At 46.7% G+C, this 24,041-nt stretch overlaps 1 long non-coding RNA gene across 4 annotated transcripts in view; it reads right to left on the reverse strand.

The window, feature by feature from the left end:
* Positions 1-24,041, reverse strand: part of LOC102155379 — a 71,141-nt gene that overhangs the window by 30,473 nt on the left and 16,627 nt on the right. For 2 of the 4 annotated variants that reach the window (XR_005356508.1, XR_005356510.1), the window contains 2 exons: positions 15,444-15,532; positions 4,859-4,920 (listed from right to left, as the gene is read on the reverse strand). This is a non-coding gene — a long non-coding RNA (uncharacterized LOC102155379). The remainder of the gene's footprint in view (positions 1-4,858; positions 4,921-15,443; positions 15,533-24,041) is intronic. The other 2 variants (XR_005356509.1, XR_005356511.1) reach the window with 1 other exon arrangement.

Genomic DNA, 24,041 nt, shown 5'->3' on the forward strand with positions numbered 1-24,041 from the left:
CGTCTGTAGTATTATCCAGCAGACCATTTTCTTCTATCAAAGAAGGGATCTACAAATATCACTGTCCCCATCTCGATAGAATCCACTCATCCCTCTTGTTAACCAGTCGATGCAACACCCTCCAGCCTTCGCCAGAGCTGGAAAGGAAAGCACAGTGATTGTGAACTGGAAGGCCCTGGAAGACTTAGCAGTTTGGGACCCGAACACAACCCCTCCCCTGCGCCATCGCCTTAATTTATTTTCCCAGCTCGAGCATCCGGGGCCATCTGTAAGCACTTATCACCAAATAAACAAACACAAAGAAATGTGTAAAGGATGCTGCTTACAGTTAGGATATCCCGGCTATGTATCCAATGTATTTTTAAAATTCTTTTCTAAGACCAACTGAATTTACCAATAAGCTTATCCCAGGCCATCCTGGGAAGTTTTTTTTTGTTTTGTTTTGTTTTGTTTTTTTTTTTGGCAAAGTTTCCATCTGCAGCATAATGTTGTATATCAGGACCTGCTTCTTTCATCACTGCTTTCACCCAACCTTCCCTCAACACATCTTGATTCAACTCTTCAAATTTCTATTCTGGCTCACCACATGTCAAATCCTGCTAAGCAAATGGAGAAAACAACACTCAACATATCTCTTCCTGTCAACGGCAACATCTGTGTTCGAGTCATTAAAGACTAGAACCTGAATTTCATCCCACTGTTTACTCTCATATCAAACTCCACAAGGAATGTATGCAAGAAGGGTGGGGGTGAATGGGTGACGGGCACTAGGGGGGCACTTGACGGGATGAGCACTGGGTGTTATTCTGTATGTTGGCAAATTGAACACCAATAAAAAATATATTATAAAAAAAAAGAAGTTTCCCTAATTATTATGGATTGAGGTATGCCAGGGCTCCGAATCAGTGCTCTCATGTTCACTATCTTGTGTCGTGATTACTAATTAAAGTAACTAATCTCCAGCTAATTCTTCAATCACATGATGCATGTCTTGCCTGAGAGAATGCAAATTTAGCTACTCTGCTAACACACTACACCTTCTACTGAAGAGGAGGAAACTGTAGTCACTAGTACGAAATGTCTTAAATCATTTTAACCTCAGAATAGTAATTTCTGTATCTGTACCTAAGTTTTTATACATTTGTCTATGCAGGAATTATTTCCACTTGAGGGCCCTGAATGCCAGGAGATTCAAGTTCTTAAAGCAGGAAGTGACTGAAGCCAAAATACTCGTTGTGCCCAAGAAAGGACACCTAGTCCATGAAGAAATGAAAATGTTTGGTTAGCCAGTAATTTGCAATAGTTTGAAACCCATCTGAATAAATTGATAAATTGTGAATAAGGGACACACCCTCTCCAAAAAAAAAAAAAAAAAAAAAGAACAGTTACTTAGTTACTTTATATACATTTGAAAGTAAACCTTGGGTTTTAAAAATCAGTAGGAAAGAAATATTGACAAGAGTTGTTTGGATGTGCAGGTATCTTCTACCCACAATACACCAGGTGACCATCATCTCAGATTGTTCATCACACCCCATCAATCTGTTGGAAATCCCAGTTACTGCAAACCCAGCAAGAACTGACCTGATCACTCTTCCCCTTAGATTATTCTTTTTGTCTTCACTGTTAGCTCCATGAATGGTAACCTATTTACCCAGATGCCCCAAAAAAACTCTGGGTGACACTCTCATGTACAACCAACCACCAAGGCCTCTTTTTCTATTAGTAACACTCCTCTCAAATCCCTCCCATTTTATTCTCAATGGCCAATGTCTTCATTTTGTTCCTCAACATTTCTTATCTGAATGACTGAAATATCCTTCTCGTTAGTCTGACTGCAGACTATTTGCTTTTCTGTTAATTCTCCGTATGTAAGTCAAACTGGCTTGAAAATACAAATACGATTTTCCACTTAAATCTTTTCTAGTAGCTCCTCATAATCTTCAAGCGATTCCTCAAAACTCCAAGCCCCTTATTATGGCACATAAACTGCTTTATTTTTTTTTTATCTTTCTTAAGATTTATTTATTTGAGAGAAAGTATAGATATAAGCAAGAGCAGAGGGAGAGGGAGAGATGCAGACTCCCCGCTGAGCTCTCCCTCTCAGGCTCTGAGATCATGACCTGAGCTGAAATCAAGTCAGAGGCTCAACCAACTGAACCACCCAGGTGTCCCACAAACTGCCTTATTACCTGACCCCAGCCTACACCTTCAGCCTTATTTCTTGCCACACTCTATTTCTCATTCATTCTCAAGCTGTAACCTGTCCTGGTCTCTCAGGCCTTCACACACTGGCTTGGGTCTGAACTGGGATCTGTGCGACCCCAGAGCACATTTGGCAATGTCTGAAGACATTTACTTGTCAGGATTGAGAGGAGTGCCACCAACACATACAGGACAGCCTCCCGCAGTAAAGAATTATCCAGCCCAAAATGTCAGTAGTTCTCTGGCTGGGAACCCTAATCTGGTCTCTCTTCCACTGTGTGACAGAGACAACTAATTATTCATGGTATCTGTTCTTCCTCTTTAATAATCAAACCTCCCAAGTTTTGGCTGGGCACGCAGTCTCCTAGCTGGGCCATGTTCCCCAGCTTCCACCATAGCCAAGTGTGGGCATTGGTGCAGACCCAGGTCTCCTGCTCTTGGAAAGGCCGCCTCTGCAACGTTAACTCTTGGATGGCATCTGGGAACTCAGATGTCAGGAGAGTTCCCACCAGTCCCTGTTGAGAGTGGATCATTAGCCCTAAATTGTATAAACATATACAATTCATGCTGAACACCTGCTTTGCCTTTAATAAATCTTGGCCCTGAGTAAGACTAAATGCTGAGACCTGTGAGCACTTCTAGTGAATCACTGAAACTAGAAGAAGTGTCACTAGGTCATGTGTCACTACCCTCTGGCTGATGAGATGTGAACAGAAGTCAACTTCTGGGTCACGTCCTTTAAATGAACTGTTGGCTCTTTTTCCTCTTTCCCCTCCAGCTACAGCTGGACTGTGGATATGGTCAGCAGCAGCCAGCTTCAGTCAGGTGGAAATGGCCATGCCCTAGAGCAGAGATTGGCCATACAGTCTCTGCTGAGACTAATTATCTCCCCCAAGGTAGCATTAAAGTAACAACAGATAATACGTAAATGAGTGTACTTAGCTATGTGCCAGTAAAACTTTATTTATAAAAACAGAGGATGGGTCAGATTTTGCCTGCGGGTCATAATTTGCCAATCCCTGCCCCAGAGGACAGAAACAGAAGATGCTGAGGCAGAACTCTCCATGGATTTAACTTTTCTGGCCCATCTGCTGAGCACAGGCACTAACTACCTTTGTTCCAGACTGTTGTTGGTATTTTTTTCTTTTCAAGGATATTGGGTAGCAAATAGTTTTAGAAGACAGAGACAGTACTTCCATCCAGATCAAAGGGCAAGTCTGTTCACTATTCAGGATAATAAAGGTCTTCCTTTGGGGCAGAAATCAGGCAGACTTTCTGCCGCTTATGAACAATCTGGTTTCCCAAGTATGGGGTTCCCCTCTCATTAAGTGCCCCACTCCCGGTGCACGTATCTCCCGCCCCTCTTGGTGTGCCCTCTGAGATTTGGGGATTAGATAACCAGAACAAATGCTGATACTTTTTGGCTGCTGCTGTTGCCATGAGTAATAAAGTAATTTGTCTCTGACCCAAGAGTCCCGCGGCTATTTCCATCCACGACCCTGCGGCCTGCTAAACTGACTGCTTTCAAGTAGGATAATGTCTCGACTCTTCACAGTCTTTGACTTGGAACTTAGGACCCGAAATGATCCAACAGAGCAGAGTTTCCTACAACCCTATACTACCTTCCTAGGCTGGAATTTTTATATAAGAAAAAAAATTAATTTGTAACTTGTATGAGGCAGTGGAGAGCAATGTAGCCCCCACCTAAATATTCCTTAGCTAATCCTAAATCATCCCTCAATTCCCAAGTTAGCTATGGGAAAAGGTCTGTGATGTAATCCAACCAGCCCCGCACACTATCCATACAAATTCTAGAACAGTCATTCCTATCTGTTTCCGTTTCATCACGTGTATCAAAACAAATACTTTTCTGAAGTTATTATTTTCCCCTCCATTGATCTGTAAGCTGAGACCAAGGGCCACTCGTCCCCATATCTTGAATACCTATCACAGTAACTGCCGTGGAGCAGGACTCAAAGCAAACTTGCCACCATGGTCAGTCAAGAACACCTCGCTTCCTATGCTCTCCTCTGCTCATTCTATGGTGTGCCTGGCAGTCAAATGGATGAAAGCAGTATTATTTATCCAGGTAGGACTCTGCCCCATGGTGTTCTCCCAAAGCCTTCCGTCTCTAAGCTGCATCTCAAAAGGACACTCACCTAAGGAGTTCACATGTGTCACTTTAGGGGTGTATTTGTTCGAGACCTTACATAACACTTAATTCAATAAAACAGGATACACACTGAAGGGATGTCTATAGCTCATTCCTGGAATCCGGTCCAGCATTTTAAAATTTTACCCAATAAAACTTGTGTACATTTATCGCAGGATCATGGTTCCCCTTTGTGAAAATAAGGACACTAGAAATGTCTCAATAATTCAGGTGTTGTTATTTTTAGGAGTATTTTCTAATGTAGCCAAGGCACAAACAAATGGTACCCAATGGGATTTGTTTTGCTTGTGAGAAACAAAACTGCTCACTTTTTGGCCAGAATATCTGGCTTTCGTATATACTCCAAACTCCAAATCCTGTTCCACTATGCACATTCACTGGTCTCTACAATGGAGTTCTGAACACCTTCCAATAAATCCCCCTCTATTTTTTACAAAGCCAGTCCCACTGGGCGTGGTGAAGCTACAGTTGCTTACTTACATAATTGCTCTTCCTTCCTCCCATAGTTCAGCCTGTTAGTCTTCTCGTGCACTTGCCCGCACCTGCATGAGATAGAGGCTTGGTCATACCTGAGAGCCATCCGGTACGACCCAAAACACATTTGGAGGTTAGGCTGTCCACGGGCAAAGGTCTGCAGGTATCAACTTCCTTGTGACCAACTGCGTTGTCCCTCAAGTTCTGCTGAAGCACATGGGCACCCACGAGAAGCACCGTCTGGTTTTAATATTCACATGGTTCCCATTACGGAGAGCTTTCTTGTTACCTGGCTTCAGCACTGAAACGGCACTGGCCCCTAGGCCCCCGGCGCCGGTCCCTCAGGGAGACCCCAATTTCTGGCCTGAGCAGCTCTTAAAGCTGCTGATATACTTACTTTGAATATCAATTTTTGGTTGCTTATTGTTTCTCAGTTTGAAATACAACAATTAATATAAGGCCACCAAGACTTTCTGAAACCCAGGATGAATATGAATTACACACATGAATGTGAACTGGATCTTAGCTGATGTGCCCATTCACGAGGCAAGAGGGGCAGACACTGTGGGAAAGCGGTATGTCAGGGACTAGGCAAAGCCAAGGGCAAAGTGGATCTCACCATGCATAGACAACATCCAGCAAAATAATATAAATTAGTTGAAAGAAAATGGTGTGAGATCGAGGAGCATATGGTGCGTGCTGGCTAAAGTTCACAATCCGGGAGTGTCACCCTTGAAGCCAAATGGCAGAGGTAAATAGGGACTTGCAGATTATTCGAATCTGTATCAAAGAGAAATCAAATTCCTTGTCTTACACCATATTTCTATATGGTAATATAGGTAATATAAGGTAATAACGATGAGGAGGCAACATAATGTGTAAACCGAGACTATTCAAAGCCTTGTGTAGTTCACTATTTCTATCTTGAATGAGTTCAGATCTTTTTCTTGCGTCAAAGTCTTCATTATCCATCCACTACTCACTTCCTGCCCCTCCGACCAAGCCTGTCATAAATCTCTCTGGAGGCAGACCCACTGCCCTCCCTTCGGTACTGCGTTCACAGAACCCGTCTGCCACTCACAGTTTGGGCCTTTATGACACACTGCCCTGTGTTACTCAATATCCCTTTACAAGAATTATTTTTATCATTTCACTTCAGTGAGGAGCTTCCCAGGATCGGCAGCCTTCACTAAAGCAGGTAACTCAGCATGGTTGTATTGCAGCTGCTCACTAAGTCCTGGTGGACTGTGGGCTTGTGAATATTGCAGAAGTGAAGGAAAACCCCAGTGATGCACCCACATACGGTGGGCATGAGCCCGGTGAAGGTCCTGCATACAGAGCCAAGCCTCCTGCAGCCACCGCACTTCCACCCAGCAAGCTCCCGGGGTGCAGGCCTATGGCCGGAGTTCCTGGGACGGGGCCCTGGGTGTTGTCTTCCCTGAGTTCTGGGGTCGCTGGGAAGTCATATCCAAGGGCCCCAGAGCCTGCTGTGCAGAAAGGAGCCCCAAGCTTGCAGTGTTTGAGAGGTCACCTTGGAGGACAGGCCACAGACTTCACCACCAGGGACCCCAGCTCAGGGAGGACATTCCACGGTGTTTGGATCCAGCACGGGCTGCACACGGTGGGTCACGTGGGGCCTGCGAGAAGCCAGGAGCTTGGGAAAGGAGGGACAGGAGGTCCTGGGAGTACGGCGGGGCCTGCACCACACGCTTCCATGGTCTGGAGGTAGTGGGGGGCCAGGGGCCATGCGAGCCAGCCCCCGGCCTTGCCCATGAGAGCCCCGCGCTGCCTGCAGGGAGCACAGGCCCCCTGGCCCCACGGCCCCTGTGACCTGCCTGGGCCTCTGGTTCTCACGGGGGGCACTCCGGATCCTGGGGCCCCACACTGCCTTGCCACACGCTGGCGGGCATGCATCTGGCATGCATCTCACCGGAGCCATGACACTCTGGGCCGGACACCTGCCAACCTGCCTGTCCCCGCCTCTGGGCCGCTTCCACCACAGGCCTCCTGCTCTGACCCTCACCTCGAGTCTCGGGTCATGTCCCTTTTCAGCTCCTCCAGCCTAATGAACTTTCTGATTTACTCATGTTTTGAGTCAACTCAAGTGGACTTTTAATGAACGTTAAAAGAGCCTCTGCCGGGCCCCCAGGATGCCCCCCCGCCCCACAGCCTCGGGTCCCGGCCGCCCTGCCGCTCATGCCAAGTGCCCCAGGGCCGCCAGGGAGCCCCCACACAGCCACGTGAACCCAAGGGACGCAAGAGGCCCGGCTGCTGCTGAAGCCACCAAGGCCTGTGCGACCGCGGGTGGCTGTGCGGGCAGGCAGGGAGTGCACTTCCAACCCGTTGACCCAGTGGCACCGTATGCACGATCAACAAAACAACAACAAAAAACCCTGAAGAAATACAAGTCTTTGGAAAAAATCAGGAGGAAGTGTATCCATGTGAACATAACCAGAGCAAGCACTCTGAGTGTGGGCTCATCGGCCTCCAGGCCCTGGGCTCTCGGGTGCCCGGCCCGCACACCGGGTGTGCGCTTCTCTCCGCCTGGGAGGCCCCAAGCAGCCGTCCTGGAGCTGATGGACAGACGGACTCACACCACCTTCCCGCTTGCCTGGCTTGGTTGCTGGCTCCTACAGAGCACCTCAAGGCCTTGGCCTTTGGACCGGGGCTCCCATTGTGCCCTCTCCCCAGAGAAACGTCTGGGCCCCTCTGTGTTCCCGCACCCTGAGCACCCCCAAAGGACAGACCCGGCCCCTCCAAGTGTCCTCTGTGACCCGAATGCCAACCGTGTCTGCCTCATGTCCTTGCCTGTCCCCACCACCTCCGTGCTGCCCTCCCAAGTTGCTGCATTTGAGGAGCCTCGACTGAGGCTGCGGGAGACCCGCCTGCGCCTGCGGAATTCGGAGGCACACAGGCCCTCACCTGGCTCGGCTTCCCTCGGAACCGGTTTCCTTAGTCAGTGATCTGAACATACTATTTTAATAATATCCTGGTTCTAGGATTAAAAACGGCTTCCCTCTAAATCAGGTGGCCCCCTGGCAGGTCACAGAGCATATTCAACACAAGGAGTGTTTTCCTGCCCCACACCCTATTAGGTTGCCTGGTATTTTAGACAAATTATTATAGGCTTCATATTTTTACGTTGGGAAATTTTGTCAAAAATACATATTTCTAACTTTTCTTCGGCTACCTAGAGATTTGGGAGCAGCGGGTCGGGCTCACCCACAGGAGCACGCTGTCACTTGGGACCGGCCCCCGGCTGCTCCAGCCCCAGGGCCGTACTGTCTCTCTGGAGCTGACCCTGGGCGCCCAGGCCCCCCGCACCCCCAGGCGCCGCTGGCACGCGCCCGTGTGGTGTGGCCCCAGCAGCCGTGGCCTTGTAGGGTCGCTCTTCGCTAAGCTGTTTTGAAGCACAGTTTAACTCCTGTTTTGCGGTGTTCGGATTTCAGCAGCAGTTTAAACCCTCCCCTGGCCCCCGCTGGGGGTGTCCAAGTTCTACTTGGCTCACTGGTTGCTGAGCGTCCTCAGAACTTCCAAGCCACTGAATTTCGAAATAATCTGCCTCCTTAACTCTCTTGATTGTTGGAACGCTTCTCATAGGCGCTTCAGATTCTTGTTTTTTGAAGAGAAGGGAAACCTCTGACTCGGGTCAGCAGCGCCCGGGGCACTCCTTGTGGAGGAGGCGCGAACACACCAGGTGCGGGCCGCGGGGGGCCAGGAGCGCTCACCTGATGCCCGAGGGCCGCGTGGCCGGGCTCTGCGGTGGCCCCGGGGCGGGGACAGGGCGTGGGGAACGGCTCCCGGGGCCGCGCCTGCAGCTCACCTGCGCGTGGACGCGCGGAAATGGGCTCCTCCGGGCCCGCGTCCCACTTGGGAGAGGGCGCACGGGGCTCCCGGCGGGTGCCAGCGCCTCGGGGGGCGCGTCCTGCTCGCTCCGCGCCCCAGCCCGCGCGCAGGGCCTCCATCCGCGCTCCGCCCCCACCCCGGCTCCCGCCGTCCCGCGCCTCGTGGCCCTGCGCGCCCACCGCCCGGACGCGGCCACGCGAGAGGCAGCGCCTGCAAGGGCGGCCAGGGCGCCCCCCGGGAACCAGGGCCGTGTGCGCCCCACGCGCAGGGCCCCCCGGGAACAAGGGAGCCCCGGGCACCAGCGCCCCTCGCGCCCCTCGCCGCCCGCGCAGGTGAACCCCGGGAACAGGGGTGCCGCGGGCACCAGCGCCCCACGCGCCTCGCCCCACGCGCAGGGGCCCCCAGGAACGAGGGAGCCGCGGGCACCAGCGCCCCACGCGCCCCTCGCCGCCGCGCAGGGGCCCCGGCAGCCGGGAGCGCTGGTGAGGAGCCGGCAGGGCCAAGGCGGGAGCAGCCCGTGGGGGCTCGGCCTCTCCCGCAGCCGCCCGAATCCCCACTTCGGGAAAAACTTGAGTCACTTGGAAAACACACTTTTGAGCTGACCTGGGCACGACTTCCTCTTAGTCGCTTCCTTCCTTCTCTCTGCCACGGGAGCCCGCAGACGGCGGCCGACACACCAGCTGGCGGAAGGGCGTGCCCGCGCCGTGGCCCTCGGCCCAGGTGTGTCCACGCGCCCAGGTGTGTCCAGCCGCCGGGGCCTGCCAGGTGCTGGCTTCTAGGACGGTGCACAGGCTTCCTGCCAGCACCACCTGGGGGAGCGGGGGTTCGGGGGGCAGCCTGAGCTGTGAGGAATCTGGGGACCCCCCTGGAGAGAGAATGACCCAAGGTTGCTGGAGCCCTCCTGGGGCTGCAGAGGGGCCTGAGGCCGGTGGCTGATGGATGGACCTGCAGCCCAGGCCTTTGGGGGCAGGGGAGCCCTCGCCACAGGGGGTCCTTGGGCCACGACAAACAGGGTCCGGGGGCTCTTTTACATGTAAGCAGCCGGCCAAGGCACAGCCCGGGTTTAAAACGCCCACATTATTGTCTACTCATTAGACCGAGCGGCATCCTGTGCTGCTAACAGCACTTCCTGAGGAAACAGGCTGAAATTCCAAGATAACATCATTAAGGAGCCAAGTGGCTCTAAGGCCCCAGGCGTTTACTTCTGGGGGTGCCTGAACGGCTGCAGGATTTTGCCCAAAATCAGACGCGGTTTCTTGGTCGTGTAGCAGATCTGATGGCGACGCAAGTGGTGCAAACATGAAAGAAGACAAGAGGTTGCCTCAAATCCTCTACATGCTGATACACAGGGGTCTATGACGTCACCAAAGCTTCCAGAAATTCTTTGAGGCTCAAAATAGAGAAATTCATCTTTCAAAACTATTGATTAAAAAAATAAGCCTGGCGAGCAGGCGTCCCCCAGAAACACTCTCCTGTCCCCGCAGGTCCTGCGGCCATGTCCCTGGCACAGCCTGCTGGCTCCAGCCTGGACCCCTCTGGGCACGACGCCCTGAGCCCGCAGCCCTCACAGCCCTCCATGCACATCCACGCCACGCTCCGGGGCTGCTGCTCCCCGGGCCTGCCTCCCCACCACCCGCTCGCAGCCTCCTTCCCCTTCAGGTCGGCCTAGCGGTCAGGGTGGCCACCCACGCCCAGCCAGGGCCTTGCTGCGTCTGGCCCGGCCCGGCCTCCACGGCCCTAACAGCTCAGTCGGCCCCGTGGGATTGCCGTGCACTTCCTGGCGCCTCCCATTGGACCAGGCCCCCAAAGGCAGAAACCCCGGCCGCCCCTACCTGCTTTGTTCCCATCCTGCTGCTCGTCACTTCATACAGGTTAAGCAGGTATCAGACGACAAGCAAACGGCTGAGCGACCCATGCCCAGACCCCACCAACACTGCACACACTCTTCTTGAGCGTGAGGCGCACCATTGGGCACAATTCCTGGCAGCCCGCGTGGCCACCAGCTTATTATAAACAGCTGCCCGCCACCCGCTGCAGGCCCCAGGAGCCGGCACAGCCTCGACGGTGCTGGCACAGACATTAAGGCCAAGCAGGAGCGGCAGTGAGGAAGAATGTGGCCGCGGTGCCAAAGCGGGGAGGTTCCACACACGACAGGAAGGGTGAGCTAACGCTTCACCTGCTGGGAGGACAAAATCCCCAAGGCCTTGACCGCTCAGGGGTCACTGTTAGAGACGCCATGGGAGCCACTCCAGCACAGTGGTGAGAGCGCTGTCCTGCTACCTTGAATCACATTTCAATGCTTCCCTGAAGAGGAAGGAAGGGGTCGGCACTCCCGTGTCCTCTGCGGGGAGCTCCCCAAGCAGGTGTTTGCTCTTAGTGAACCGTGACCTTCGTGTGGACCCAGTAAAGGCCCGGGTTGGGCCGGCCTCCCAGGCAGGCCGGGGGCAGAGATCGCACCCCGAAGCCCCTGCGCCCTCCCAGCACATCTCACTCCGCCTCTCTGGCTTCTCCTCCGGCCCGAGGAACGACGTGAGACCGCGGGAGCGCACTTTCCAGAAGGGCAATTGCTGTGAATGACTGAAGAAGCTGTCCCAGCACTGAAGTGTTGCCATGAGCTCCCAAACCTGCAGATCGTATGATAATCACTCCTGAAGCGCCTGCCAGCCCTTAGGTATAATTATCATGTAATCTGCAAGGCATGTAATGTTTTCAAAACAAGCATGAATGGAGAAGAAAGCTAATGAGCCCCTCCGGTTTTTATTAGCACAGCCCCGCTCCGAGGTCAAAGGGACCAAGGTGTGGGGGCAACAGGTCATGCAGGGAGCACCTCCCTCTGGCGGGAGGGCACCACCTTGTGATGCACCCTGACAGCCTTGGTCGCCTGTTGGCTCCCAGCAGATTCTGTGCCTTTGTGCTTTGTTTCCTGCTCAGCCGCCGCAGGTGGCTTCTGCATTTCCCATGTGAAGTATTCAAGAGAGTCCTAAGGACTTGTTAAGATCACCTCTGAGCAAGTTACCTTCATTAGGCCTGGTGGATGGAGGCTTTTCAGTTTGCTTCAAATGCCATGGAGAAAGGGGAAAATTGGGATAAAGAGGTCTACAAAGCATCTGAGCTCTGCTCCGGGTCCACAGTGAGGATTTCCCCTGTGCTGGAGAACACCATGGTGACTACCTACCTCTTCAGGAACCATCCATGGCCTAGTGTGAAATGAAGCAACTGTGCTTAAGAGACAAAGCACACCACAGTTTTACAGTTCAGGGCAGACGACCAGAAAATGGTGAATCGTGTGGCTATTTGGAGAGATATTAAGTGAAAGGTGATTTTGAAAACTGCAGGCCATTTCCAGCAGAGAAGAGCTTATTTAACAGTTATAGTGACAAGTGTCTAGCCTGTGTTGGACAGCAGGTGGAATCACGGGATTGTGAGGGCCTACAGGGCACGTCCTCAATCCTACACAGAGGCTGGCCATCAGTCCTTCTGCTGTCACAGAGCACAGGACCTGACACACGGAGTGATCTCAATACTGACTGAATGAACAAGATCCATATAAAAATCAACAGTTTCCAGAGCTCTTGGCTTATAGCAAATTTAGGCAGCAGACAGTAGAGAGAAGAATGGAGTTTGTTAGCATGCAGGCTTCCATCCCTGTCCCTATGTGGTGTCCAACCTACTTCTGCTCTTCCCTTCCCTCCTCCCCTTGTCATCCCCTCCCCTGACCTGGGGCCACTGCCCCTAGCCCAGGCCAGAAGACCTTTCTCCCCAGGCTTCTATCCCCTGGCCAGCTGGCCAATCCTCCAGAGCCCAGCAGTCAGATTCAGCAAAGGACAGTGCTTGGTCTCATACCAGAGACAAAAATGTCAAGGCTGAATTTTCTTTTCTTTTTTTTTTTTTTTTAATTTTGTTTGGTTTTTAGTTTTATTTCATAAACCTATTTAAAGAAAACCAGGGAAATATAGAAAAGAAGAACAAATGGAAAAGTTACCCAGAGTCACTATGGCCTAGCTTTGATATTTTAAGTGTATTTCCTTCTTATCTCTTCTTCTAAGTAATATTTTTTTTCTATAACTATGGGCACATAGTTCATAGCATATCATTTGTATTTTACTCTGACTTAAGCCATACTTATTTTCCTGTAATGATATTATACATTTTTCATAAATGTTTTTAATGGCCATAGGATGACAGCATAATTTATGTACCCTTTGCTCTATGATAGCAAAATGATATTATTTCTAATTGTTCATGATTCTCCAATGTGCCATGAGGAATATCCATCTGAATATAGTATTTTATCTAAAATTATTTTCTTAGGGAAAATTGTATGACCTAGTGTTAGATAAAGCCTTAAGAATGATACCAAAGTAGACCCATAAAGAAAAAGACTGATGATTTGGACCTCATCAAATCAAGAACTTTTCTCTGCTTAAGACACTGCCAAGCAAATGAAGAGACAAGTCATAGATATGACAAAATATTTGCAAATCATGTAGTATTGGACAGACTGTCCAGAATACATTAACAAAAAAACTATAAAAACTCAACAAGAAAACAACCCAGTTACAAAATGTGCAAAGATCATGAGCAGAATCTCTAGTAAAGAGGATATAGGGATGGCAAATAAGTACATGAAAAGATGTTCAACATCATTAGCCATTAGATAAATGCAAATACAAACTACAATTAGATATCACAACAACTTATCAGAATAGCTAAAATAAAAAAATACTGATCACACAGTGCCGATGAAGAACTAGACTCTCATATATTGCTGGAAGGAATGCAAAGTGGTATAGCTACTCTGAAAAATGGTTTTGTAGTCACATATAAAGTTAAAATTTCCTGACCACTGACCCTGCAACCTCACTTCTTGCTATTTACTAGAGAAATAAAAACTTAGATTCACACAAAAGCCTGTACACATCATCCATAGATTTGTTTGTAACTGCTAATAATTGGAAATTACTCAATGTTTTTCAATGAGCAGGGGCATAAGCCAACTGTGGCACGTCCATACAATGAAATACTACCAAGTAGTAAAAAGGACCAAACTACTGATATGCTAAACAACTTGGATAAATTTTGAAAACGTTATGCTGAGTCAAAGTTGCCAGTCTCAAAGGTTGAATATTGTATGATTCCACTTATCTGACATTCTTGAAGACAAAATCATAGGGGCTAAGGTAGGGGGTGTGACAATAAAGGGACAGCTCAAGGGAATTTTTTAGATGATGGGACAGTACAGCTTCTTGATTGTGGTGGTTTAAGAATCTACACATATGTTAAATCTCATAAAATTCTACCTCAAAAGGAAAAAAAACAGTCAAATTGTAGGATTATTTTTGGAAACTGAGTTAAATTTAAAAAGAGACTTAATTTTTAGGGAAAATCACCAAAAGTTCACTAAATAGGGCAGTCATCAGATGAAGCAGCCGTGAGGAGCTTCATTAACTGTTAAGCTCAACCACATGGAGGCTAAGACGTGGTGAGACCTGCCCAAGGCCACTGGCAAGCCTGAGTAGGAAAAATTACACCCAGCCGCCTCAGTGCCGTCTCCATAAGTGCCCAGATCTCTTCAAGAGGGGCTGTGAGAACTTGTGCAATAATTTTCTTCTCGCGAATCTGGCCGGAGAGGCTACAGCGGGAGGAGGAGCAGAGGGGAACTGCATCGCTGCATTTTGGAAAATCAGCCCCATTCAACAAAAAATCTTGGTCCAATGAGTCTCGGACCAGGTGCCCTCCTGCCAGTGAGCTTGCAGGGCACACCTGTGCAGGACTTCCCATCCAGCTGTCAGGAGGAGGAGGTGGTCAGAAAGTTGGTCCAGGGACGGCTGGTGAAAGCACCCACATATAGAAGAGAAGCTAATGCATTGTAACAAGAGTAAAGACCTGAACACCTCAAAGAATTGTAGGATTGTGCTCCCCAAATGAAGACAATTGAAGTAATTCAGTCTTTCACGTCAGTGAATTATTTCCTGGTGATGGGAAAATATATGCACTTAAATATGGAGAACACATACACATATGTATATTCAAAATGTCTCATTTTCCCATATTTTCCGTAAATTTTCATATAGCCTCAAAGTGGCTGGGAGCTTCAGGATGGATAGGCTAACAAGTAAAACAAACGCAGTTCTGACTAAATCGACTGAGAAATCAATTTGCGGATAGGTTATGGCCTGCTGCAGGTGGTGGTGAGGGCCCTGCAGCCCACGGCAGCCCATGGCTCCAGCCGCACACGACCTGCAGGGCGCCAGGCACCAGGTGGCAGGTCTGAGCCTGGGAAACCAGCTTGGTGTCTGGAGGAGAAGCCCTGACTTGGTTCCACGTGGTTCCACGCTGCACCGGCGTCTCCCAGGCCCGCACCCCCAAGGCGGCCCACAGCGGGCACCGCAGGGAGGATGCCGTCTACACTCGCAGGCCAGAGAGCAGGAGGGGCCTGAGGCCGGGGACCAGCCCTCCCCACCACCCGCTGCATTAGGAAATCCGCTCTGAGAGCTTCGCACACTCTGGAATATGGAAACTCCACTTATTTTCCCCAAATGTATTTGATTTTATCCAGGAAGAATTGAAAGGACAGATTTTCAAAGCTGCAGGTAACCTTAGAGGCCCCGTATTACCACCTGCACAGGTGAGGGGGGAAGGCGGAGGGAGGGGACCCGGCATCTGCCAGGAGTCTGGGCCACGGGCTCCCGCATCTGCTGGCTGGCTCCCCCCACCCCCACCCACCTCCGGCCCCCCCACCTACCCCCACTCATCTCTGGTACCCCAAAGTGGAGACATTTCCTGACGGGCTGGGAGGGACTTCTGCTACATCAGGTGATCTGGTTCCATTGCCTGAAATCAAACAGAGCATAAATGTCCTAAATTTTCAGAGCACCAAATTTGGGGGGACAAGTAAAATTTTCACAGTTTCGTCCATCTTACTTTTTATTGTATATACACAGACTTAGAGAAAACTCTCCAAGGGAAAGGATAACAAATTTTGTTTGCCTGCTACCCCCTGCGTATGCCTGTATTATTTCAATATTTGGTTTGGGGAAGTAACAGGAAAATGTGATAATGACTCCATTGCAAAATCAACTCAGACTATTCCAGGAGAGGCAATTAGATTCTTTTTGTAGGTTTTCCTAGGAAGTTGGGGATTTGGTGTTGGAAGAAAACAATCACAATTGAGTTGCATTTATCTCAAATTTGACTGTATCTGGCCTGAGAGTGGGGCCTACGTTTATGAATACCAGCAGGTAGGGGATCCCTGGGTGGCGCAGCGGTTTGGCGCCTGCCTTGGGCCCAGGGCGCGATCCTGGAGACCCGGGATCTAATCCCACATCGGGCTCCCGGTGCATGGAGCCTGCTTCTCCCTCTGCCTATGTCTCTGCCTCTCTCTCTCTGTGACTATCATAAATAAAAATAAATAAATAAAACTTTAAAAAAAAAATGAATACCAGCAGGTAAATGGCAGTAAATGTCTAATGAATAAATGAATGATATTCCTGCCCCATAAAATGTTGTCTATGGCTACAAAAATTTAAAGAGGTTTTGTGATATTTCAGCTCAATATAATTTTCTAACTCTGTTTAAAAATGGAAAAGAATCTTTTTTTCAAAAAAAGAACAGGTTACCTGGCCAAATATTTATTCTCCTATGTGCAAGCAGATGCCAGAAAACCACTGCTAAGGAATATAGGGGAGGGCATGAATGTACAAAATGTACAAGATTCCTTCCAGGGATCCCTGGGTGGCGCAGCGGTTTGGCGCCTGCCTTTGGCCCAGGGCGCGATCCTGGAGACCTGGGATCGAATCCCACATCGGGCTCCCGGTGCATGGAGCCTGCTTCTCCCTCTGCCTGTGTCTCTGCCTCTCTCTCTCTCTCTGTGACTATCATAAATAAATAAAAAAAATTAAAAAAAAGATTCCTTCCAACTCTAAGATTCAGTGATTCTGTGGTAAATTAGAGGCCCGTAAATCCAAATTATTCAAAATGTTATTCTCTCACCCACATTTTTCTTTCTTCAATTGCTACCTTTTTTTAAATTAATTAATTTATTTGAAAGGGGGGGCAGAGGGAGAGAGAGTCTCAAGCAGACTCTGCATTGAGCACAGAGCCCAAATGGGGGCTCAATCTCATGACCCTAATATCATGATCTTGAGGTCAGGACCTGAGCCAAACCAAGAGTCGGGCGCTTAACCGACTGTGCTACCCAGGTGCCCAGAATTGCTATCTTTCTTAAATCAAAAATATTTTTGGTAAATAATATTGATGAAAATTGATGTGATTATGCTATATTAATGTATACTATCTATATCATCTCTATCTATCTATCTATCTATCTATCTATCTATCTATCTATCTATCTATCTATCTATCGATAAGCCCAAGCCAGGACATATATTCATATACATAGCACATATATTTATGTATTCCTATATATGAAATTTTTATTTTTAAATTGAGACTTCAGTTATGTAACTGATTTATTTGGGTACCAGATAATTTATCTATCATGAATGTCAAGTGCCAAAGGGTGCTATCTTGTCATTAAGATCGGCACCATGCTCCAACTGACCACTTCTATTCCATTTACGACCATAAGGGATTGGTTATTTGATGCTTCTGTCAACTTGGCAATGATTTTACACATCACTGAGATACCATCGAAACAATATGCATCTCTAAGCCTCAAGCAGGAATTTAAAACTTTTTTTCATAGTTGCCTTTCTCTCAAGGAAATAGTAATGATAATATAAATATTTGTATAGGAATTTATCATTTGAAAAGCAGTTCCATATATTTATTTGATATAGAGCTTTTTATATCTGAATGCCTCAAAACAATACTGCATCTACCATTTTATAGATAAGAACATTTACATTCAAAACAATTGAGTGACTTGCCCAAAATTACCCAAATAGTAAGCGATTGAGTTGAGACTAAAAACCTAGTTTTTGGCACCTGGGTAACTCAGTCAGCTGAGCATCTGCCTTTGGCTCAGGTCATGATCCCAGGGTCCTAGGATTGAGCCCCGCATCGGGCTCCCCACTCCATGGGAGTGCCTGCCTCTCCCTCTCCCTCTCCCGCCACCTGTTTGTGCTCTCTGTCAAATAAATAAATAAAATCTTCTTTAAAAACAAACCACAAAACCTAGTTTTCTTTTTTTTAACATAGTTTTCTAATTTTTGATTCAACATTCTTTCTCCACCGTCCTAATAATTGATAAATGTCCTCAGCATTGAGTTAATAATAGGGTTCTTTGATTTTTCTGAATGCTCTTTAATGTAAATTGTACAAATGTGATGAGTGTAAGTACTAGAGAAATAGTCCCTGCAGAAACAGATTGTTTGATTTCTCGAATTTTTTCAAAATCCCTTTAAAAAGTGTAGCAGTGACATATAACTTTTTAATAAAGATAATTAGGATGCATTTATATGTTCACAGGGTCTGCTACAATAAAATGAAATGAAAAATCAAATTGTGCTATAATCCCAGATAGGAATATATCATGCCTATATCTATATGACTCCAAAATTACTGGGTTTTTTTTTTCTAAATTTATATTGCAGAGTCTATTTAATTTTTCCACTTTTTGGCCATAGTTTTGACATAGCAGAGCTAAGCCTTTTATCTAAAGAAACATAAATACTCAAATGAAAATAAAAAAAACTCAGTCCAATATATCTGTTTTTTTCTTACACAAATCTTTTGTTAGTTATTTTTTACATTTGACTTCAGGATCTGCTCTTCGATCTTAAGCTTTTTAAGCTCTGAAATTATATCTAGTTTATATTTGTCTCCAACACCCTGTTAGGAACAGAGGAATGGTCTAATAATAAATGTGTATTGAATTTAATAAAACATCAAATAGATGAGTCTCCACAATATCCTTCTCTATGATCGTTGGTAATTTTTCACAGCTGTTTTAGTTTCTCAACAAAATGAAAACCATTTCCTTCAATGTGGACCACCACTCCTCTCCTAAGATCATCTCATCCCATGGCTTGGGAACCATGGCTCTCCTGGTTTCCAGATCCTCCTTTCCCTTGAATGTTGGTGCTTCCCAGGGTCCTCCTTTCTACTTGCTTCTGTTCCTCTTGCCACATCATCCCTGTCTTCCTATACTAATAATTCCCAAATGTGTATCTGTAGCTCGTAATTTTTTTTTTTTTTAAAGAAGCTTCCACCACCAGCATGGGGCCCAACGCAGGGCTTGAACTCACACCCTGACATCAACAGCTGAGGTTAAGGGTCAGAAGCTTAACTGACTCAGCCACCCAGGCGCCCCTGCAGCTCATAACTTAGTTGCGTTCTAGGCCTATAGATCTAGCTGCCACTGACTGGCTTCACATGTCACTCAGGTATTACTTGTCCCTCCAGATTTGGTGCTCTGAAAATTTAGAGCGCATATGCTATTTGATTTCAGGCAATGTAACCAGATCATCTGACGTAGCAGAAGTCCCTCCCAGCCCGTAAGGAAAATGTCTCCACTTTGGGGGCCTGGGGGCGGGGAGCCCTCAAGCCCTGACTCCTGGCAGATGCCATTCTGACAAGGCTGCTGGGATGCCCTCCACCTCCCTCCCCTCACCTGTGCAGGTGGTAATACAGGGCCTCTAAGGTGACCTGCAGCTTTGAAAACCTGTCCTTTCAACTCTTCCTGGAATAAAATCAAATACATTTGGGGAAAATAAATGGAGTTTCAATATTCCAGAGTGTGACAAAGCTTACTAAGGCCCTTCTAGACTGTGAATGTCTTAGAGCAGATTTCCTGACGCAAATTCGAGCCAGGTGTTGCTGGAGGGGGTCATTGAAAGGATGTGACTGCTGGTTGACCTGTGAACTACACCTCAAGCTGAACTTAATCTCTTTCTCTCCACAGCTGGCCCTTCTTATCATGCCCCTCATTCCCATAGTCTAACCAAGCCAGAAACCCTGAAGTCCTTGATTCCCTCTGCCCCTCATTTCCTACCTTCTAGGAGCCATGATGCCCCGGTGAATCTGCCTCCTTAGAATCTTCTCAGAATGGTCTCTTTTCTTCATCCTCATTACTACAGCTTTTATAGAGGCTCCTATAATTCTCTTAAGTAATGTGGCCTCCCACCCCATTCTCAATGCTATAGCCCAAGTCCTCATTGTAAAAGGGAAATATGATCAAGTTCCTCCTGGATTAAATCATACTGATTGGTTCACTGTTATTCTCAAGATAAAATCCAGCTTCTCAGCAGAACCTCAAGGCTTTCCATGATCTGATTCCTTCTCTCTCTAGCTTCTCCCTTTGCCTTGTGCTCCAATACAAGCCATTCTGACCTACTTTTATTTTCCTGCATATGCTGTCCTCCAATACCAATGCAGATGTCTCATACTTTCAGGCCAAAAATGAAGGAAGGAGATGGGGATTCCATATCTGCCGCTAGCAGATTGGAGGAATAAGACATCCAAGGATAATGTGGGAAACTACCAAGAGGAGAGGAAAGAAGGCTGGGGCTAGAGATTTGTGTTTGACAAGAGAGTAAGAATGAGGTTTATAAGTTGGAACACCTTTGTGGGTTTCTCCAGGAAGAGGAAAATCCAGGGGAAGTTCTGGAGAAGAAAGAAAAAATTCCATTACTCATAGACAACTTGAGAGCTAAGAGAGCCGTGAATCCTTCCTGATTTCCTAATTCCCATCGTTCTCCAGTAGGCATCACGTAAGGACATTTCACTTCTCTTCTCATGCTCCTAATTAATAACAAAATTAGAGGCATCTGGGTGGCTCCATTGGCTAGGTGTCTGACTCTTGATTTCAGCTCAGGGTTATGATCTCAAGGTTGTGAGATTGAGCCCTGCATCAGGCTCCACACTGGTGTGGAGTCTGCTTAAGATTCTCTCTTTCTCCCTCTGCTCTTCCCTCCTCTCTAAAAAATAAAAATAACAAAATTCCTAATGGTTAGCATTTACTGAGAATATGCAGCAATCATTTTCTTAAGTGCTTGATATAATATCTCATTTAATTGTCACATCAACCTTAGGAGGGAGGTGGTTTTATTCCCATTTCATAGATGAGGTCACTGATGGATGTGGGTCAAATGTCCTGAAATAACTTTCCATGCCAGCACAGATAGAGGAATGATTCGCTCATAGATCTGTCTAGAATCAGACATAAAGAAAAGTGACATCTCTTACCCAGACTAGCTCTCTTACCTGTGAATAAAGGCTTTGTTGTCATGGTAGATTTTTTTATGGTGAGACAATTAGTGTATGATTGATATTAAATGTATTAGATGCTGTCTCCTTTATTTAATGATTGCCATGTGCATAACATGACCTTTGTCCTTGAGAAAAACTAGAGTGTAATGATGATCTCTATCAGATAATTCTTTTCTCCTTCACAGCAGATGCACAGATTGAGAAATGGTTAAGTGTGGCGGTTTGAGCAACCTTATCTGAGTTCGATATAATGCAAAGAAAGCTAATGCAATCAATTAATTCAATGGCCTTGTAGAGACATGACCTTTTCCATGAGAGAACCAGAGCTACAGTTTATTAATGACATATTCCCAACTTCTACATATATAAACAAAACTCTTGAACATGAAGGACACCCGAAGATATGAGACACCATGAATCAAACTTAGTTGAATGTATTAGTGGCAATGCTTTGCTGATTATCAGAGCCCAAGATCACACAAAATTAATAAAATGGCAACTGCATAAGGACAGAGGGGTTTTTAGCATCTGAATGTGTACCTTTCTTTTATCAAAGATATTGAAGGGATCCCTGGGTGGCTCAGCAGTTTAGCGCCTGCCTTTGGCCCAGGGCGCAATCCTGGAGATCCGGGATCGAATCCCACATCGGGGTCCCGGTGTATGAAGCCTGCTTCTCCCTCTGCCTGTGTCTCTGCCTCTCTCTCTCACTGTGTGCCTATCATAAGTAAATAAAAATTTTTTAAAAAGATATTGAAGAGGAAATATTTGTATTTATTTATTTTTTTATTATATATTTTTTTTTTAGAGAGAAAGAGAGAGCAGGGTGGAGGGCAGAGGAAGTGGGGAGAGAAAGGTGCAGGACTGGATTTCAGGCCCCTGAGATCATGACCTGAGCTGAAATCAAGAGTTCAACGCTCAACTGATGGAGCCACCCAGGTGTCCCTAAGAGGAAATATTTTAAAAATCAATATAAATAACATTCCTCCTACAAACACTACACCAGTCTCAGACTTAAAAGTGCTGAAAAATCATCTTACATATCCTCTCATTGGGAATCCATCTTCTCCTTTGTATTTCTCATGCAGCTGATTTTCAACTTAGCATATATGTTATATCGAGATCCACATGAGCAAATCAGATAGTCATAGGAAAAATACATGGAAAGAAATGAGGCAGTGGAGGAATGGAGAGATGTGAGGGAGAGAGAGCTGCAAAATAGTGGCCCATATTGTAAGAATGATGGTTTATCTCAAAAGACCTGATCCTCTTTTAATTCAGAGATAATTTTTATGCTGTAGCCAGAGCAAAGTAAATGTGGATGCACTTCATCATTAGACTTGCACGTGCTCTTGTTTCCCTGTCTTCTGGTGGTTTGAATGTCATTCACTTTCTGTGAAGCAGCAACTAAGAATTTTTAGAGACATATTAACTCTTCCATGTGAATGGGCTCCTCATGGTAACTTACCGGTGCTGTATGTATACAAAGTGCTGCTCTAGGGGCCGCCAGACACCGGCAGGTGTCTAACTTAAGTCTCAAGAGTAAAACCAACCCCTTGGCAAATGTAAAAACAACACATATATAATATTCCATATTTGTGTGTGTGTGTGTGTGTGTGTGTGTGTGTGTGCCAACAGAAATCCAAGGTAATCATTAGGCTGTGTCTGGTCAACAACACAATAAGTAAGAGGACGTTGGCATGGCATTTCTAGCCATCTGGATGGCTAAATAAGATTACTGCTAAGAGCTAACTAGAAACTGTCTGGTAGATTTTATCAAAACAGACACTAGATCTGGATAATTCAGACCAAAAGACTGATGTTTCCTCTAACTAGAAAATCATTTTAAGAGGGAATTTGAAACCAATGTAAAAACCATTTCTTTAAGGCCTCCCTTCACGGTGTGAAGACAAAATCTTAGACTGCAGAGAACCAGGGTTGGAACTACCTGAGGGGCAGTTTTTAAGCTGATGGGCAATTGAGAGCCATTTTTTGGCTACTCAAATTCCTTTTCTTTTTCCTTTTGTTTATCATCAAAATGCCTACAAAGATTCTCCTTTGATTTTTCCCCTGCTTGAGTGTTGCTAATAGAGAAAGTAGAAAACTTAACTGCCCAAATTGTGAGTTTAGCTAAAAATTATCCAGCCTTTGAACTGGGCTCAAACTGAGTGGTAATGTATAACATCAGAATTCTGGTCATTTAACCTAAGGACACCTGCAAACTATTCAAATGAACAAAAAGCAAAATAAAACAAACAAAAAACGGGGGTGGGGGGGGGAGGGAGGGGAGTAAGTGCATTGGCTCATGCAATTCGCCACCTTGATGGAAAGGTCAAATCAGCGAAAATAGCTGGAATAGCCTGTGCTGGGTGGTAAGATTTAGTTCAATTTAATCACATTTATTCTGTGTCCCCCCCCAACCATGTGCTTATCGCCATGTGACTGATGAAATACGACTTTATCCCTGTCTCAAATGCTTCAAACCTATAAATCAATACTTGCAGTTTAGTTCCATATACCCACGATTGGTGTGGAGCCAGAAAGTATGGTTTACTGCAGCCAGTTGTGGGAGTAAAACTGGGGTGGCGGAAAGAGAGACAAGCAGGAAATGTGTGTCATTTTCAGTGACCGAGACTGGAATTTAAAGATAAATAGTAACCAAGATGGCCTGAAGTCCTCTCAGTTTGGCTAGACTTTAGGTAGGTTTGCTTCTGACTTTGTAGGCCCTGACCTTCCTTTTCTTAGAGCATTTGCCTTAGAAAACTTGTCATTTCTTTCTTTATCCCTTTAAGATGAAAATCTCTTTCAAATCCCCCTGCCAGGTTTTTAGCCAAGACTATCTTTCTCAAAGCCTTGGGAGCCACCTCCTTGAAATGTACTCATCCAGAGAGATAATTCCCGGGGCGCCTCAGTGGCTCAGTTGGTTAAGCGCCTGACTTGATTTCAGCTCAGGTCAGGATCTCAGGCTCCTAGGATCGAGCTCCACCCCAGGCGATTCCAGAGGCAGGCTCCATATGCAGCAGGAAGTCTGCTTGACATTCTCTTTCTCTTTTTCTGTCCCTCCCTCCACTTGTGTGCACTCTTTCTTTCACTAAAACAAATAAATAAATCTTTAAAAAAGAAAAAAGAAAGAAAAGAAAGAAAGAAAAAGAAGAAAAAGAAAAAGAAAAGA

Source organism: Canis lupus, chromosome 3, assembly GCF_011100685.1.
Source record: "Canis lupus familiaris isolate Mischka breed German Shepherd chromosome 3, alternate assembly UU_Cfam_GSD_1.0, whole genome shotgun sequence".
NCBI classification, from domain to species: domain Eukaryota; kingdom Metazoa; phylum Chordata; class Mammalia; order Carnivora; family Canidae; genus Canis; species Canis lupus.